Genomic DNA, 18763 nt, shown 5'->3' on the forward strand with positions numbered 1-18763 from the left:
CATTGTCAAAGCCAACACCCGTCACACGTTAATATACTGCTTTTTAGTCAGACAAGACCTTGTTTATAGAGCTGTATTAGGGGCGGATCTAGAGGGGTCATAGAGGTCCTCCTTGGTTGACATTTTTCAACAAAATGTAATTTTGAGATTTTCATCTCCTTTCTTGGCAAATATGGAATAAACGTGGGTCACAACCCCTCCCCCTTTTGAAAATTTTATATGCATATACATTTTGTATCATAAGTAGGCTAACACCAACTACATGAAGGGCTGTGATCATTTTATATGTACCACATAAACAAAGAAAACAGGTGCGTGTTACAAAGAACTTTATTTTGCAAATTCAATACAAAACTAATGCAATATTTTTAAAGTTGTGCATCATGATTTACAATTTGAATTGATATCTGCGGAGATCACTCACTAAAATAAAACATTTTACGTACATGTATTTCCAATAGCTATATAATTAACTTTTACGACACACATTTTTATATCATTTCATTGTGTATAGTTCATATATTTAGCATGGAATTCTGGGAGAGATTAGCAAATCCATAACCGATAGATATCACGAAGTTTGAAATGAACACGTGCATCATAAGGGTGAAAGCGTTAGCAGAAAGAACTATTCATTTATTTTTCCTCTACCTGGAGCAGGTGCACCCGACTGTAATGTCTACATTCTCAAACTTCCATTCAAGGCGAAGCGGAAATGGCACGTTCCCATCGTCATCACCGTCAGCACTTCTGGTTAGAATCCTTGCAGAATATTTGGCAGGTACACATCGATAATGCCCATACCAACAGGTCGTATTTAAGCATCGCACTTCCTTTAAATGTCTTGGAAAGTGCATTTCTCCTAAATCTCGCCAAAAATATTCCTGTTCACATTGCCAAGGCAAGTCGATGTCTGTGGAAAATGGCTGCGCATGGTGTATAAGATGTCGGGGTACGCTCCGCTCGTCAGTAGAAATAGGTAAATTTGATCTATCTAACGTGTATCTCTGAAAGTGCGAAACGGCCGAAGATTGGTCTTCCGAGTTCCTTATCTGTCTGTCGAATTTTTCGATGAACTTTGGAAGGTGGCAAACAGCAGGACCGAAAACACACAGCATGAAAAATGGTAACTGTAAAAGATAGGAACACTGCAGAAGCTTTTTCCATTATCCATAATAAAATGAGTAGCATTAATTTGTTAAAATGAGAAAAAAACTTAATAGACAAATGAGATAATTCCGTATACTAAACAATTACTAATATTCTCATTGAATACAATTAACATTACGACGTTGAGACTTCCACAGATCATCCTAAAGCTGAAAATAGAAAGTCAAGGTCTCGATCTGTGGTATTTTTCCTATGTCCTTACACTAGGAACAAGGCATAGGTATATATGCTTGTATGTTGTTTAACGTCCCACTCGAAAATCTTTCACTCATATTGAGATGTCAACATTGCAGGTGATGGGCTGCAAAATTTCGGCCTATGCTCGGCGTTTATGGCCTTTGAGCAGGAAGGGATCTTGTCGTGCCACACCTTCTGTGACACGGGGCCTTGGTTTTTGCGGTCTCATCCGAAGACCTCCCACATTTAGTCGCCTCTAGCGACAGGTAAGGGTTACTGAGGACCTATTCTAACCCGGATCCCCACCAGACTAGTTATATATGGACATCGCTGTAAGAAAATACCAATAAAACAAAAGGTAAATAAAAGCAAAACGTCAAAAAGCTTGTCCTTAGATGCCGGAACTATGTGAATACATGTATACGGATACATTGGTTTCATCGTCATAATAACATAGGGCTCACGGCGGGTGTGACCGGTCGACAAGAGATACTTACTCCTTGGCACCTGATCCCACCTCTGGTATAACCAGGGACCGTGTTTTGCCCAACTCTTTATCTTGTATTCCTTATAGGAGTTATGAGATTAATTACTGTTCGTTATCTTCACCTTTCATGCTACTCTGAGCTTCTTGCAACTGATGGAATGTTTAAAATCTAACTTTCCATTAAAAGTAAATGTCAGATTCGTCCTGAAATATCCCATCATAACTGAAGAAAATGTGTAGATTAATTGGAAGGGGAAAGTAAGATACTAGCTGTTTGTGATTGTTTTCAGTGCCACCACTGAGACATGTGATTCAACAGTACGTATCAACAATATATCTAAACGGTTCATATATGTATTTCTCGTGGGGAGGTCATGCGCTAAAGAAATATCCTTTATCTTGATTGATTATGAAACTTTGATCTATCCATATACCGTTTTAGTTTACCTGAGGTAAAAGCTCAAGTGCTTCTTTTGACCAAATGTTTGTCATATGCCCGTCTGTCTGTCTGTTTAGTATAAACCTTTCATATTGTCAACATCTCCAGAGCATCTGGGGCATTGTCAATTAACCTTTGCGAAACTTTCTTGACAAATGAAGAAAATCAAATATGATCGACCGCTTAGAATCAGCATTTCGCAAATTCTTTGGTCGTTGCAAGCATCTAACAAATAAAAGCTATCAATTGGTTGAATGATGTCTGACCTGTTTCATACCAATTGTAGGCCATTACATATTGATCTTGATTACGGATTTCTCCGTTTACCTGATAAAGATACAAGGTTGGTGTCAGAGGTGACCGGTCAACAAGGGATGCTTATGCTTCCAGCATTTGATCCCACTTCTGGTGTGTCCAGGGGTCCATGTTTACCCTTCTCTTATTTTTTTAAAATTCTTTATTGGATTTATGTGATCACTGTTCGTCGTCTTCTTTTGCTCATCTAAGAGCTGAACCTTTCACACGGAGATGTGATATGAAAAATTTAGAACCACCGCGTTCTTTCTACCACACATGATAGAAGTTTCCCTTGGAAATTCTGACACTGACAGCTACCCCTTAGCCACAACTGAAGGAATAACAATGATATCAGGTATAGGATGTAGTTTTATCAAACACATCTACAGAAACACGTTATTTTGAATAAGATTTTGGAACATGGACCAAATGACTTTCTTAACATATTATTATTTTTTTTAATTCAAAATTCAAAACCTTTTATAACAGAATACACATTTCAAAAGAAAAAAGAAAATATGTTTAAATTGATTGATCTAATTGATTGAATTTTGAATGTTAGGTCCATTAGTTAGGTTCACTCATACGGAGACATCAGTGGTAACTTTAGATGACGCACAACAAAGTGTGATTGATACTACGTTCTCTGGGTCACGTGTCTGCAGGGTTCATTATCGTGTCAATCCTACCGCGACTAGAGAACTTTTTTAGGGTATCATCTGAAATACACACGACTTTCTAAATATCGCTTGAAAAGAAAATACACTCAAAAGATACAATATTAAAATGGTTTAGATATCTTCTTCAGAGTCTCTGGGAGAAGAATTACCAAACTATATTGAATATACTTTCATTGATTGGAAACAAAGCCTTGGAGTGGGGTTGTAACAGGATCCAAGTCGATATTAAGTTAAGCAATAACTTTATTTTTATAGACTCTTAACATACTCAAATATCACCCCTGAGCCGGGGGGGGGGGGGGGATAATTGTGAACCAAAAATCTCAAGAAGCAGGTTTTTCTTTTTCTTTTTTTAATTTCTATTTTGCATTTGGATTTATACATGTAAATGTATATGATACATTCCGCACTATTTTTCTACTTTGTTCAAATCAGGGATCTGCATTTTCTCAAAGAGGTGTGTAAAGAAATAATATTCATCAGCTTTTGATTTTCTGTCGTAAAGAGTATGACGTCAATGCATTGCCGGATGACGGAACAAGACACTATACATGTAACCTTGATTTCCAGAGTGACGTCATTGTATGGGCGTGTGACTTGGGGACTTAATGCTATACTCTTCCCAACCTAAATGACTTTGATAATGATAAACGATTGATCTTGTTTCCATGAAGATTAATACTACATTGGAATTCCTAGTTCAAACGAATCTAAACCAGTAGGCTGGATTGAATATCATTCATTAGCAGACTAGTTCTCATGTAACCAAGCGGTACATTCAATCAAGTGGCTTTTCCCCCTTGTTTTCTTTCTTTTTTATCTTAATGAAAATAAGAAAATTCTGTTCAATGTCGTTTCAATACTTTGGCCTTATTTCTATACCCCCCCCCCCAAAAGAAGTTTGGTGGTATATTGGAATCAACATGTCAGTCTGTTTGTTTGTGTTCATCTGGTATTTTCATATTAATTGGACAATATTTCTTCAATTTACAGGCTTTTTTCCCCTACTTATGGACTTAGTCATTTTTCAAACTAAAAAGATTATATCTTAAAAATTCATGAAGAGATTTTATTTAAACGTTGTAAAACCATTGTTCTGAGACTGAAACTCTGCATTTCTTATCTTAAATTAGAATATTTAAAGTATTGGAATGTTACGCTAATTTCTGTTTTGTTTAAAAGTGTCTAGTTGTCTGGAGAATATTTCAAAAACAAATTGAATGGTATGAATCAGACCTTTTACATATTTTTTTTATTAAAGTAAAATAACATTATTTATGTACCTTGCATTTTGATTTATAGTGAATATATGAATATATTCATTTTCGGGGGTGGGGTGTCATACTCTAGCAATTTTTAAACGATGTATCAAATTAAGAGAAATGATAGTAAATAATAAATTCTCTGAAAATCCTATTTATTGGTATAGTGTTTAGACCACCGGAAATATTTTAATATTTAATTGATTCATTGAATTTTCCAAATAAAAACACCAACTTCTGGTTTGATTTGAGGAAATCTGTTTTTACCCATTATATAGTGTGCCCCGTGGGGGGTATTAGTCCCGAAAGAACAGTTATAGTTAAAATGTTCTTAAATAAAAGAGTTCGGACATTATTATCATTCACAGAAAATATTTTAAATGTCGAATTCAAGCTAAAAACATTTGCTAACATGACTAAGTTTGCTTGTGGGGATATCGTATTTAGTTGTTTCAGATTGATCTTGTAAGTCATTGAAATTCCAAGGATTTTTAGTTACATTTTACAATTGTGTTTTATGCAAATGTGATAAAAAATCATTTCCTCTTAATGATTTTAATAATTGCATTGTTTTGTTCAGATGCGACCTTTTTATATCGATTTAACCGATGTGCGAAAGAAATTTTGAAGAAATTGTTTATGATAAATTTAGGTAAAACTAAAGAGATGTGAAGCAAGTGAAAACTTTTGTCCTTCTAATTCTAGATGTGTGAGAAAACGATATTTGCAGCGGGGGGTGGGGGGATGTCCTTTGTATTCTCTTTAGAGGCAAAATAAAATAACTTAATGAATCCGAAAATAACGATGACCCTGGATTAATTGTTTTTCTATACAAATGCAAACATCAAATCCTAATGTATATAACAAAAAATATTTATTTACAGACGACATTACATGTATGTACAAAACAACAGGCAACATTAGCTCTCAAAAACTTTTTAATCGACTATACGCACTAGGTGTGGTACTGCAAATTAAGACCTAGGCATGGCGCTTACGTTCGTTTTAGTACATGTAATAAGGGTTCCTAAACGGTCCAACGCTTGCCCCGATATCGGCCTCCGTTTTTCAAGATTATATCCGAAAGGCCCGTGACGCTCACTTTCAAATGCCGAGCGTTTGGCGAAGGAGCAATCACCATCAATGCGTATTCCCCCCCCCCCCCCCCCCCCCCCCCCCTTGAGATTTCTTTGCACATGTCACCATGTGTTTTACTATTACCGATGTTACTTTGCCTTTCATTGGTTAGAATATCATTGATAAAAATATCGAACCAATGATAGCGCGTGTATCAAACCCAATGGAATATTGTAAAATGTAAACAAAACCGAACCGAAATCCGGATAATACGAACCTAACCGTACGTATTTTACCGCGGTTAATCGACTTTTCGGTTAACTTGTACAGCACTTATTTACATCATTGTGTAAGTTTAAGTTGATATGCCACATGTGAAGAACGGAATCGGTGACAGTGCGTGCCGGACCCCTAATATAAACGTTTGAATGGTTGCAGAGAATGGCTGTTAAGTATTACTTAAATCAAAACAAATAAGGTCCTTGTATCCCCTTCCACCCCACCCCTATGTCCTGATTTGTATTGTATAAATACTTTTCAATGTCAACACGCGACATTCTTTTCTTTCCCTGGATTCACTCTGCCCCTTCACCGGTTAGAATGCTAGGAAACCAAGAGTAAAATAGTTTTTCGTTTTTTATAGTTCTACATGTACCTATTATTCATCAATAGAACGTCTTTTTTCCATCGGTAAAGAACAAGCTCAGCCTTATCATTATGATGCACATGTACATGCATTTCATATATTACAAATAGTCAAAAAGCTGCTATCTATCCTTACACAAGCGACAGTCATATCCTCATCACTAAACACATTGGCACAACCCCAACTAAAATGCGCGCCAACCACTATTCTTATATATTGTGATAATCAAATGCATCACTTCTAATATGAAAAGATTTGCAGATTAGCCATTGTTTAAAGCTATTTTGTCTTTTTCCGCATTATCACGCTTTCTAAATCCGTAATATTTTGCATTGCTTTTGCGTTATTATGTCTTTGATTCGTGTTATTACGTCTTTGATTCGGGTTATTACGTCTTTGATTCGGTTTATTACGTCTTTGATTCGTGTTAATACGTCTTTGATTCGTGTTATTACGTCTTTGATTCGTGTTATTACGTCTTTGATTCGTGTTATTACGTCTTTGATTCGGGTTATTACGTCTTTGATTCGGGTTATTACGTCTTTGATTCGTGTTATTACGTCTTTGATTCGGGTTATTACGTCTTTGATTCGTGTTAATACGTCTTTGATTCGTGTTATTACGTCTTTGATTCGTGTTATTACGTCTTTGATTCGGGTTATTACGTCTTTGATTCGTGTTATTACGTCTTTGATTCGTGTTATTATGTCTTTGAGTCGTGTTATTACGTCTTTGATTCGTGTTATTACGTCTTTGATTCGGGTTATTACGTCTTTGATTCGTGTTAATACGTCTTTGATTCGTGTTATTACGTCTTTGATTCGGGTTATTACGTCTTTGATTCGGGTTATTACGTCTTTGATTCGTGTTAATACGTCTATGATTCGGGTTATTACGTCTTTGATTCGGGTTATTACGTCTGATTCGTGTTATTACGGCTTTGATTCGGGTTAATACGTCTTTGATTCGGGTTATTACGTCTTTGATTCGGGTTAATACGTCTTTGATTCGGGTTATTACGTCTTTGATTCGTGTTATTGTGTCTTTGATTCGGGTTATTACGTCTTTGATTCGGGTTATTGCGTCTTTGATTCGTGTTATTACGACTTTGATTCGGGTTACTAGGTAATAATTTATTACCTCTACATGGGATTCTGATTTGGGCCTAGATATAACGCAGTCAAGGTACAAGCGGCCATCATAAAGGTACTTGGGATTGGACTTGTCTTTCAAATTCTGATCCGAAACTCTATTCAATGGTAGATATCGAGTACGTGGGTTACACCAACACCAATACTTGTTGACTATTTCAAACAAAAATTATCATTTTGAGATTTTCGATCCACTCTTTATGGGGGACGGAAAAGCGGAAAAGGTACAAATCTGGGTCACTCCCCTCTTTGGAATGTTTTTTAATCCGACATTGCTATTGCACGTCTTACGGTTAAGCACAACTACACTAACACAAGGTTAGAATCCTACAGAAGCGATCCTTTTATCCCTATTTAGATCCCTAGACCCAAATTAGTCCATATCCTTCCTGCAGTCCCACAATCTGTGATCAGTTGTAATGACAAGAATAGGTGGCCTACAGACGGACGAAGATACCAGAAACATACCTTAACTTTAGGTTGGTTGGTTGTATATTGTTTATCGTCCCTCGAGAGAATTTTTCACTCCTATGGAGACGTCATCGCTGCCGGTGAAGGGCTATAAAATTTAGGCTTATGACCGTTGAGCAGGGAGGGATCTTTATCATGCCACACCTGATGTGACATGGGACCTCGGTTTTTGCGGTCTCATCTGCAGGCCCCATTTAGTCGCCTCTGACGACAAGCTAGGGGGACTGAGGACCTATTCTAACTCGGATCCCCACCAACATTTGGAGACTGTGCGTACAATACATGTAAAAACTGATGCACTATTTTGTATTAATCCGGTAAGGCCTACTTTATGATGACAAGATTACATACAAAATAACTGTTCCTTGTCAAAAACAAATAATCTTTCCTTATTTATTTTTTCTCAACAACGGCCATAAATTGTGGACAAAACTGATTTCATTTTATACATAACAACAGAATTCAAACTATAGTGCATTCACGTACTATGAAAGCGTTAAGGACTGGTGGGCGCCGATTTGCCACTCGAAACTTGGCGAATTTATCCAAGAGCGTGTTTGGTGTTTCCGTAAGATAATGATTTGTGATGATGCTGTTATTGCCTCTACAATACCCTAGCATGTACTCTTTCTGCTTTGATATATTCAACGCTGTTTTATGGGGGTTTAAATATAGAAAATTAACATATTATGAGGGTTTGCTCAGCGATACCTATAAGATCTGTGAAACCAATCTAAAATCAATTTAGCCTGTTTACTGCTATCTAACATATCGTCTTTAAAATTCAGCCTCAAAATAAATGCGAAAGGTAAGAGTCGCTTTGCTAGTGTTCTGCGCAAAGTTGTAATTATTTTCTATCATTATGTCGAAAACAGCAGATGCATTATCCTTCCAAACTGAGCTTAATTTCACGAGAAGCCTTGTCCACTTTTGTAATGTTAGTAGCCATTGTTTTCTATCCATTACGCTCATTGCTGTAACCCGGAATCCTTGGTATTCAGGAGACGGACAGGCTTGCTCGAATAAACACGAGATTCTTGTTGATAGGGAACGTGTGTTAACTAATGTTGATCTCCTGTTGATAGGGAACGTGTGTTAACTAATGTTGATCTCTTGTTGATAGGGAACGTGTGTTAACTAATGTTGATCTCCTCCTGTTGATAGGGAACGTGTGTTAAGTAATTTTGATCTCCTCTAGTACGGGTATGTTTCTCCTCGGGTGTGTTAACCAATGTTGATCTCTTGTTGATAGGGAACGTTTGTTAACTAATTCTTATCTCCTCGGGTGTGTTAACTAATGATGATCTCCTCGGGTGTGTTAACTAATGATGATCTCCTCCTGTTGATAGGGAACGTGTGTTAACTAATGCTGATCTCCTCGGGTGTGATGGAACATGTATTTAGTTGTTCCGATATTCCATCAAACCAAAGGTGACCGCCATCAGTCTCCAGTGTCCAGCCATGCCAGTCCAACCAATATCTAAGCATGCCAGTCCAATCAATGTCCAGTCTCATGCCAGTCCAATCAATGTCTAGTCCCATGCCAGTCTAATCAATGTCCAGTCTCATGCCAGTCTAATTAATGTCCAGCCATACCAGTTCAATCAATGTCCAGTCTCATGCCAGTCCAACCAATGTCCAGCCATGCCAGTCCAATCAATATCCAGTCATACCAGTCCAACCAATATCCAACCATAGCAGTCCAACCAATATCCAACCATGCCATTCCAATCAATGTCCAGTCGCATGCCAGTCCAATCAATGTCCAGTCATGCCAGTCCAATCAATATCCAACCATGTCAGTCCAATCAATATCCAGCCATACCAGTCCAATCAATGGCCAGTCATACAAGTTTTACCAATGTCCAGCCATGCCAGTCTAATGAATGTCCAGCCATGCCAGTCCAATCAATGTCCAGCCATGTTAGTCCAATCAATATCCAATCATGCCAGTCCAACCAATGTCCTTGGTACTTCCAATAGTGAGAATCAAAGTCAAAACACCATGAAAATCGCCAACCTGCATTCTCCTATCTTCCATCTGATCATAACCGGATCCTTCGATCTTCCATCTGATCATAACCGGATCCTTCGATCTTCCATCTGATCATAACCGGATCCTTCGATCTTCCATCTGATCATAACCGCATCCTTCGATCTTCCATCTGATCATAACCGGATCTTTCGATCTTCCATCTGATCATATCAGCATCAAGCTTTTTCCATGCAACAGACGATTTCCAAAAAGTATGAATTTGCATTTTCCAGTGGTATTTCCTTCAAATGTTATGATGACAAAAATCGTTGCCTTTCTTAATCTTATGATCAAAGATGCCGTAAAATCTATATAAGAGTTTAATTTCAATCTACATGTATATTACCAACACGCTGTGTATATTATGATATTTACATTCACTGTGTGTATTCTGCTTAATTTCTCTTGAAATCGATTCTTATGAAGACATACTCTGTTTTAATCTAGTTAGATCCGGTTTTTAGTGCCGTCTGTATACACAGTCCACAAACCTCATAACCAATTTCGTGGCGTTATTGAAATTGTTGGGAAATGTATTATGTGGTATATTTTGAACAGCTTATTTGAATTTAAAATGATAAAGAACGCATACCTATATTATGCAATAGTTTATCTTATGAGTTTTGAGTTGGTCCTTGGGACTATTTCCCTTCCTCATTGCCCATATATGGAAATCATTACCAAATATGGAGACAAGTCAAGATCAGGTGATTTTTAGCTGTTACGTTTAAATAACGTACAGTCAGTAATATCTACATTTTACGTACTTGAAAATATTTATCTTTTAAAAAATACAGAAAATATACGTAATAAAATATCTGTTTGGTTTGTTAAACGCGGGTTATGCAAAAAAGAAAATCTGCAATGTTTGCGACCTTCGCCTCCCGTTTGACAAACCAAACAAAGTAATATATTATTTAAACAATCCCCATTTCAAAGAAATGAATATCAACTATTTGTTTTCTACGTGTATATATATCTCTGTACGCCTGATTCACTTTGCCAAGGTAGTATTGCGATCGAATGCGATTCATTTTTCTAAGAACAGAACGTCAAACGCCTTGCATTATTTTCACAGCTAAGGGATTTTATCTTTAGAGTTATCAAATTGCATATTATCAGATCTCTAAAGCTTTCTGAATCCACCTTTTTTATTTCAATGATGTTCAAATACTGGCCTGTCTACGCTGCAATTTATATGACTTGAAAAATGCTTATTCGGCAATAGATTTTACAGCACGTTTTCCCTCATCCATTCAAAACAACAATTTGAAGCGGACAGCGAACTGTAAATCTCTAGGGTTCGGGAGGGAGGGGGGGGGGGTATATCTGAGAGCTGCACATCCATCCCTTTTAAAAACTTTTAGTTTACAGTGCAGTTATTTTTTTCTGTGCACGGTTTCAAGAAGTCTGTATTCTTGCATTGCCGCCTCAAAATGTTCATAACAAAAACTTCCTGACATATTTTCCTACTATACTTTTGCCAACACATCTTCCAACAATCATTAAAGTTCCATGTGAACCGAAAATCAATAGTTTCAATGCATGTCACTTGTTAGTGCAGCTATTTTAGGTTGCTAGTCAATTCGAACCCCGTTAATTATTGTGTTTAATCATAATTTCATACAACCTCATTCGATCTTCAAGTAATTATATACACAAATAATTAATACAAATTGAAAACTATACACTTCGTCTAGCCGTAAAAATAAACCCTTGTGTGTTGAACAGTATGGTATCTTGATAAGAACAGCGAATTTAATTCAATAAACAATAATATCTTTAAGGGAAATGATATTATTTCATCCCAAACAATAATTGAAAAAATATCTATGGGGAAAATTCTTAACTTCGTCAGGGTTGTATTGAACCATAGGAATGTGGAAATTAACGGGGTTTGCATTTACAGGCAACTTAACATGGCAGCGCCAACGAGCAAATATTCATAATAGTAACTTTGTGGTTTTCGGTTCGTGGGTGACTTTAGTGAACATTCTAAGGTACATTCCTTTGATACGGGTGTAGTTGGAAAATATGCTAAGAAATTTAGATATGAAAAATTTGAGGCGGCGATGCAAGAATTCAGCGATATAAAACCATAAGGACGCTTAATACAGACAAATAATGGATGCATGGGTTTGTATGTATTTTGACTTCGTTTGGTTGTAATAAGTACAAATACATGTATATAATTTCTATAAGAAAATTGTGAATTTTCTTTGATGTTCAAAAGTTGAATTATATTACTTATACTTTGGACGAAATTGAGAAATCACGGGAATGAATTGCATTCCATACGGTAAATTGAATTCATTTTACTTACGGTATATAAACAAACGTTTTCATTTTCATTTTTGAAAAAGGTGTGTTTGTAACAGGTGCTGTTAATCGTGCGCAGGACATTATTGCGCTTAAATCAAAAAATCATATAGAGGGTGGATCTGTAGCTCTCTGTTACATTCCACCCCCCACCCCACCCCCACCCCCCGAGAGATACAATTATGCAGCTACGAACGGACTAATTTCAATACCCATAATGAAAATAATTTACAATGTCAATACATTCTTAAGAAAAAACCCAGACGATTCATGAATTTGATGTCTTAATTGTCGGTTCTAATGCCAGTCCCGTGGGGATCCGGGTTAGAATAGGTCCTCAGTATCCCTTGCTTATCGTGAGAAGCGACTACATTGGGTGGTCCTCCGGATGAGACCGTTAAGACCGAGGTCCCGTGTCACAGCAGGTGTGGCATGATAAAGTTCAATCCATGCTCAAAGGCAGTAAGCGCCGATTTTGCAGCCCTTTACCGGCAGTGGTGACTTCTCCATATGAGTGAAAATTTTTCGATAGGGACATTAAACAATATTCAGTCAATCAATCTATATATAATGCCCCAGTCCCCACTGTAAATAATGTTGATAAGACAGAAAATGGTGATGATCAATCTCATGAAGTCTTTAAAGAATACAAAATTGAGATCAGGCAAACACGGATCCCTGGAAATATCAAAAGTGGCATGAAGTGATTAGGAGTTTGTTTTGTTTGTTTGAGTACTGTAGATTCCTTATTTTACACGAGTACTTATTATCGCGAAATGACTCATGGACGTCAAATCGCGAGTGTTCTGTTGATGAAGTGTTTTTGCATGTATTTTAGGAATATAAAAGTAAGAAATATTTTTTGCAAGTGATGTTACTCGCAAAATTACGCGATCCTCGCGTATATTCAGAAATTTACAGTATTTGTTCCTGTTTGTTGCTTGTTGAGAAGAATGTAGTACCAACAAAGACGAACAAATATTCGTTATCCATTCGTATCAGCAGGCACGAATATAATACGGAAACAAGGCTAGAGCAATCGTCACACAAATGCAACAATCTCAAATTCTCGGTATTCTTCGGCAAGCTCTGAAGTATTACGATCACCGAATGTTAGAACCTTGTGACAAGATGAATGGTCCCATCCAATATGTGTCTCAAGTTTGGTAATGAATAACATGCTTTTAAACTTATTATAAAGAGATCCCATCGTTTCTGGCAAACGCTTATGGTAAAAAAGACAATAAATCATCCGCATGTTACAATAAAAATGAAGGTTATAGAAATACACTCAAGGTCGTTTTAAATTTTGCCGAAGTTTTCGATTGATTAATACAATAAGAACATAGACGAATACAGAGGAACCCAAGACTAATCAGAGGGATATGGTAATATTAATTCAAGACCAATGTATTGTAATGTAAAAAAGATGATGAGAAATCAGTCTCGATAAAGTAGCACATTTAGGAGAATACAGAAATGTGAACATCGGTATATACGCTGGGATTACAACAGTTTATGTATATGAACGCGCTCCTTCTTTAGCTCACGGAAATGCTTTAATTGTTCAAGTAGTGCAGGATAAGGGCAATAAAAAATGTGTCAGGAAGCGATTTTGGAAGCAATTGTCTCACTCGTCCGGCTTTCGTGTCAATCTCGCATGTGATCTGTCTTTAGGGTTGCAGATTCGTGATGTCTTGTCCTGTCGTACGCCTCTTAAGAGTTCAACGTTCGATACGGAGCATTAAAGAAATTCCGAAATGAATACAAAATATTGGGGGAGGGGGTAGCTCTTTTCATATTCAAGGTTCTTTTTAAAATCAAGATGGTTATATGGATAATCTTGATTAAACTTGATACTTTACAATATTTCCCAACAAAGACATAAAGATAACAGAAAGGAAATGGTCTTCATTTCATAGACGAAATTTTACTAGAACCTAAATAATTATGCGGATCTAATAAATTTAAAAGGATAATAATATACGGCCTCTTTATATATCGTTTTTCTTTGCATTAAGGGAAAGTGATGCAGTTTCCGAACAAACCTAAGTTCATCAATTATAAACAACTTCATATGGAAGATCCATTGCTTTGTTTGTGTATACCGACATATTGCCAAAACTGTTGCAAAACCTGCACCATTTGCATCAACTGTAGAAAATATGGATGAGACCACAAAACCCGAGGTCCCGTGTCACAGCAGGTGTGGCACGATAAAGATCCCTCCCTGCCCAAAGGCCATACGCGCCGAGCATAGGCCTAAATTTTCCAGCCCTTCACCGGCAATGGTGACGTCTCCATATGAGTGAAAAATTCTGGAGTGGGACGTTAAACAGCAAACAACCAGACAAAACAAGGTTGCATTCGTGAAAGGAGTGTTCGTAGACTCGATTAGGAATATCACGTGCCAGCCATCGGGAAAACATTTCAGAATCTATCATCACGATCAGCTGAGAATTACGAAATGGATCTATTTTTTCGCTTGTTATCATAATTTATGTCAAGTCCTTGAATAGCAATTTCATCGATAATTTCAGTGGACACCGTTCATTAATACAAAGCCAAATAAAGTTCAATATGAAATCTTTCAATGAATCGGAAAACTGACCGGTCTAATTCAAGCTGATAATTGACGGAATTAATAACACTGTAGAAAAATGGTGGCGTCTCATTGCATTACCACTGAGGGAAATTTACCAGCACTCGAACGAATGTAAAACTTATACGGTACCAATTTTGATGCACCAGATGCGCATTTCGACAAATAATGTCTCTTCAGTGATGCTCAACCGAAATGTTTGAAATCCGAAATAACAATGAAGTTTTAGAGCTATTACAGAGGAAAACAGTGTGCCAAAAAAGTGGAGTCAAATTCGTCTAAGGATAAGAGCTATGCGTGAGGGAGATAATCCTTAATTTTGAAATGAATTTCTAAATTTTATAACAGCAATTAAATATACATCCGTATTTTCAAGCTAGTAACGAAGTACTTAGCTACTGGGCTGTAGAGACCCTTGGGGACTAACAGTCCACCGAATAATTTTAAATGCTTTTAATTTTTTTTTTTCCATGTCTACACTGCAACAAAGCAACACACCATCAACTAATGTGTGTCCTTTTTCATAGATATAGTTTTATACAAAGAATATAACGAACAGAACAGATTGGGCGTATGATTAACAGAAATATATGTTGACTTCTACGTGTAATCTATTCAATAAATGTGTTATCCGATACTAGTACATTTGTAAATAAAATTAATTTTTGAAAATACTTGAGGGCATGAACTGAAACGCTGTACACCAGCATACTTCATGAAGCGCATAAAATTTATTTTTTTATGTTTACAGTCCATTTTCATTTTTGCTGGGATTCCTCGTCGTAAAAGTAGACGAACTCTATCTATCAAAATTCCTACGCGTATTATTCACATCTGCATCGCATTCACGAGGAAATGGCGAAATCATTACAATAGGTAAGGATATCAAAGGCGAAAACACTGGAAATGTAAATATTAAATAACGTTTTGATTATTTTTTTAAAATTTAATTTTAGTAAATATGTTGTTCAGTGTTACTTGATAGAATAAGAAATTATACATTTTAAAATTGCAATAGAAAGGGAAACTGTGCAAATCATTCCATTACAATTTTTTTAGGAAATGTTCACGATTAAAAAACATACACAGTCATGCAGCAAACTGTGCAATTTAGATACTGCAACATTTCTAATGTTCGTGCGTATCTGATTTTCGTTGATTTTGTATAATAAACATACCCTACACTACTACTATGAAGAAAAACACAGCACGTTTTTGAACCATGAAATTCAGATCACATAAAGTAAAAAGTTTTTGTCTAAACGCACGAAATTTGACCCCCACAAAACTAAATTATTTTAGATATTGACCATACTCTTGGTCACTTATCAAGCTGTACTCACGAGTGTTGTCTTTCCTTTCATTTCAAATCCGTACTGCCCGCCCTCCAGTATCCAAATCATTTCAGATTATTCCATCCATGCATTTTATACTTTTCAATGGGTGTGATGGTTAATTCTATCAAATCATCGACGACTGTATATATTTTTTTTAATTTAATCTAGTGAAACTGACACCACAAAGAAAAAAGGATGAAATATAAATTATTGCTCGTATAGACACGTGGTAATTTATGTATGCGATTGTTTTCTTGTGTGAAATTGATAACTTGTGGGTATCTTCATGATTAATGAAAATTCAAGTACCACGTGGTATTGTCGTCTGCGACTAGCAAATCAAAACCAGCACGAGACATTTCCGTTTAAGGACAAAAACACATCATCGGTAGATCTTGAAGAATGGCAAACTGCTTTTTCTCCGTAGGCGAGGTTTTTAATGCTAGACACCCCCAGGATTATTTAATGTTATTTATTAATGGAGTAAATAATTCATGACCAAATTCAGCCTTACAGGGCACTCAAATTTGAACTCGGATGCTTCTTTTTAAATCAAACCCTTTCATTCTGTTAAAGAGGTTGCAATTGTTTGAGAATATTTTATCAATGATGTTTTACAAAATGAAATGACAAAAAAAGAGAGTGATTCAAATTAATAATTAGTAAATATCTTAACTTTTTACATTTAAAAAGGACGCGACTTACGATTTCATTAATTAGTCACGAGCTATTTGGAACAAGGTATTTAAAGTAATATTTAAACTAATAAAAAAAATTCATAATAAAGCAAAAGCTTTGAATTCTGATATTAATATAACAATTTTGCAGACATTAATTTGAAATATCTATTGGGCGTACATGTATCAAAATTGGTACCGTATAAGTTTTACATGTATATGATTTTTTTTAATTAAAAACACACACCTGGTAACTGTCAACACGGTTTATTTATATCACTAATGAAGTCATCATAAGGATATCTCTGCAAACATTCTACGAAAGATTTTATTCTTAAAATTTGTGAATTAAACCATCGTATGCTTTTCGGGGTATGTTCACTCATTGAAACATATTTTCGGATACGTAATATTCCTGAATTAATTTTCCTTTAAGAAAAAAGAAACATACATGTTTACTTTTCAGTTCTATTTCATTTTATAAATCAAAAGGTTTATATCAGTAATTTCAAAGATTTAAGTATTGCATTATCATTATACAATATATAATATGCAACAACCAATATATAATATAATATATTCTAAAAATATACAACAACCAATACATGTAATATACAATACAAAATATATAATAACCAATACATGTAATATACAATACAAAATATATAATAACCAATACATGTAATATACAATACAAAATATACAATAAACAATACATGTAATATACAATAAACAATACATGTAATATACAATACAAAATATACAATAACCAATACATGTATTATACAATACAAAATATACAATACATGTAATATACAATAAACAATACATGTAATATACAATACAAAATATACAATAACCAATACATGTAATATACAATACAAAATATGCAATAAACAAAACACAATAAATATACACTGTGTGAACATGTATATAACAGTTATGTTAAGTTACCAGTTGATAGCTAGCTACATATTATTAGGTTAGATATTTCTAATGCTGTGTGTATCATGTGTGATTCTGTTAAAGTTAAACAACTATTTCATTTCTTTTCTCGAAGACCATGTAGCGTGTGATGGCGTAGCGAGAATTCCATTCTCATAGAAAGCACGACTCTTACAAATGGCTAAATGGCCGAGAGCTAGATAGATAGATAGATAGATTTAATTTCAGAAAATGCTTTCAAAGAAATTGAATTCTGACAGGTAGACGTAAATTCATTGAAGGTTCTTTTTATTGCAAGTTTTGAAGCATCAGATGTATGCAGTTTACACTTATTTTGTGCAAGTTTTGAAGCATCAGATGTATGCACTTTACACTTATTTTGTGAAGCCTCAGACGTAGGTTAGTTGGTTAGGGTGGTTATATTACCAAAGGTTAACGAGAAACTCCTCAGTTCAGTTTATTGTCAAACATATATCTGGTAGGCTTATTCGTTTCACAATCGTTCTTAGTAGAACAGTATGCTGACGGATGCGAGCACACACGTATTAGACAGAGAATGGTTTGAACCCGTATTGACTGTCAGAAATAATGTCGTTCTTGGAGGTATATTTCATAAACCGATTATTGCTGGCGGCTGTAAAATGCTTGGCGACGTGACTCGAAGGAGATATTTCTTCAGTAGTTGTTGAATTTTTTTTGGGGTGGGGGGGGGGGGGTGGGGGTGGGGGGTCCCTTTTTGAAATATGAACAATTGTTGCCTTTTTGGCTGTGTGCAGAAAAATGCCAACGACATGAATTATGTTTTTCAGTTTCATTAATACAGGAATCCTATCGACTTTGAACACTTATATGATATCAAATGTCTTTTTCCATTTTCTGAATTTCTAATAATTTGTGAGATTTCTGTTTTTGTAACGATATCATTTACTTCCTGAACAAATAATTGATTTTAATGTTCACTCATCAATTATTGCAATAATTTGCAATGCGT

The 18763-nt window shown here is 35.7% G+C and overlaps 1 long non-coding RNA gene across 1 annotated transcript; it reads right to left on the bottom strand.

Annotated features, from left to right (window-relative positions):
• Positions 1 to 312: 312 nt before the first annotated feature.
• Positions 313 to 16214, bottom strand: LOC125665407 (uncharacterized). The gene is made up of 2 exons (XR_008799598.1): positions 16157 to 16214; positions 313 to 1130 (listed from the first exon to the last, which is right to left on the bottom strand). It is a non-coding gene; the product is annotated as an uncharacterized LOC125665407 (long non-coding RNA).
• Positions 16215 to 18763: the final 2549 nt, after the last annotated feature.

The sequence above is a fragment of the Ostrea edulis genome, chromosome 1, assembly GCF_947568905.1.
Source record: "Ostrea edulis chromosome 1, xbOstEdul1.1, whole genome shotgun sequence".
NCBI lineage: Eukaryota > Metazoa > Mollusca > Bivalvia > Ostreida > Ostreidae > Ostrea > Ostrea edulis.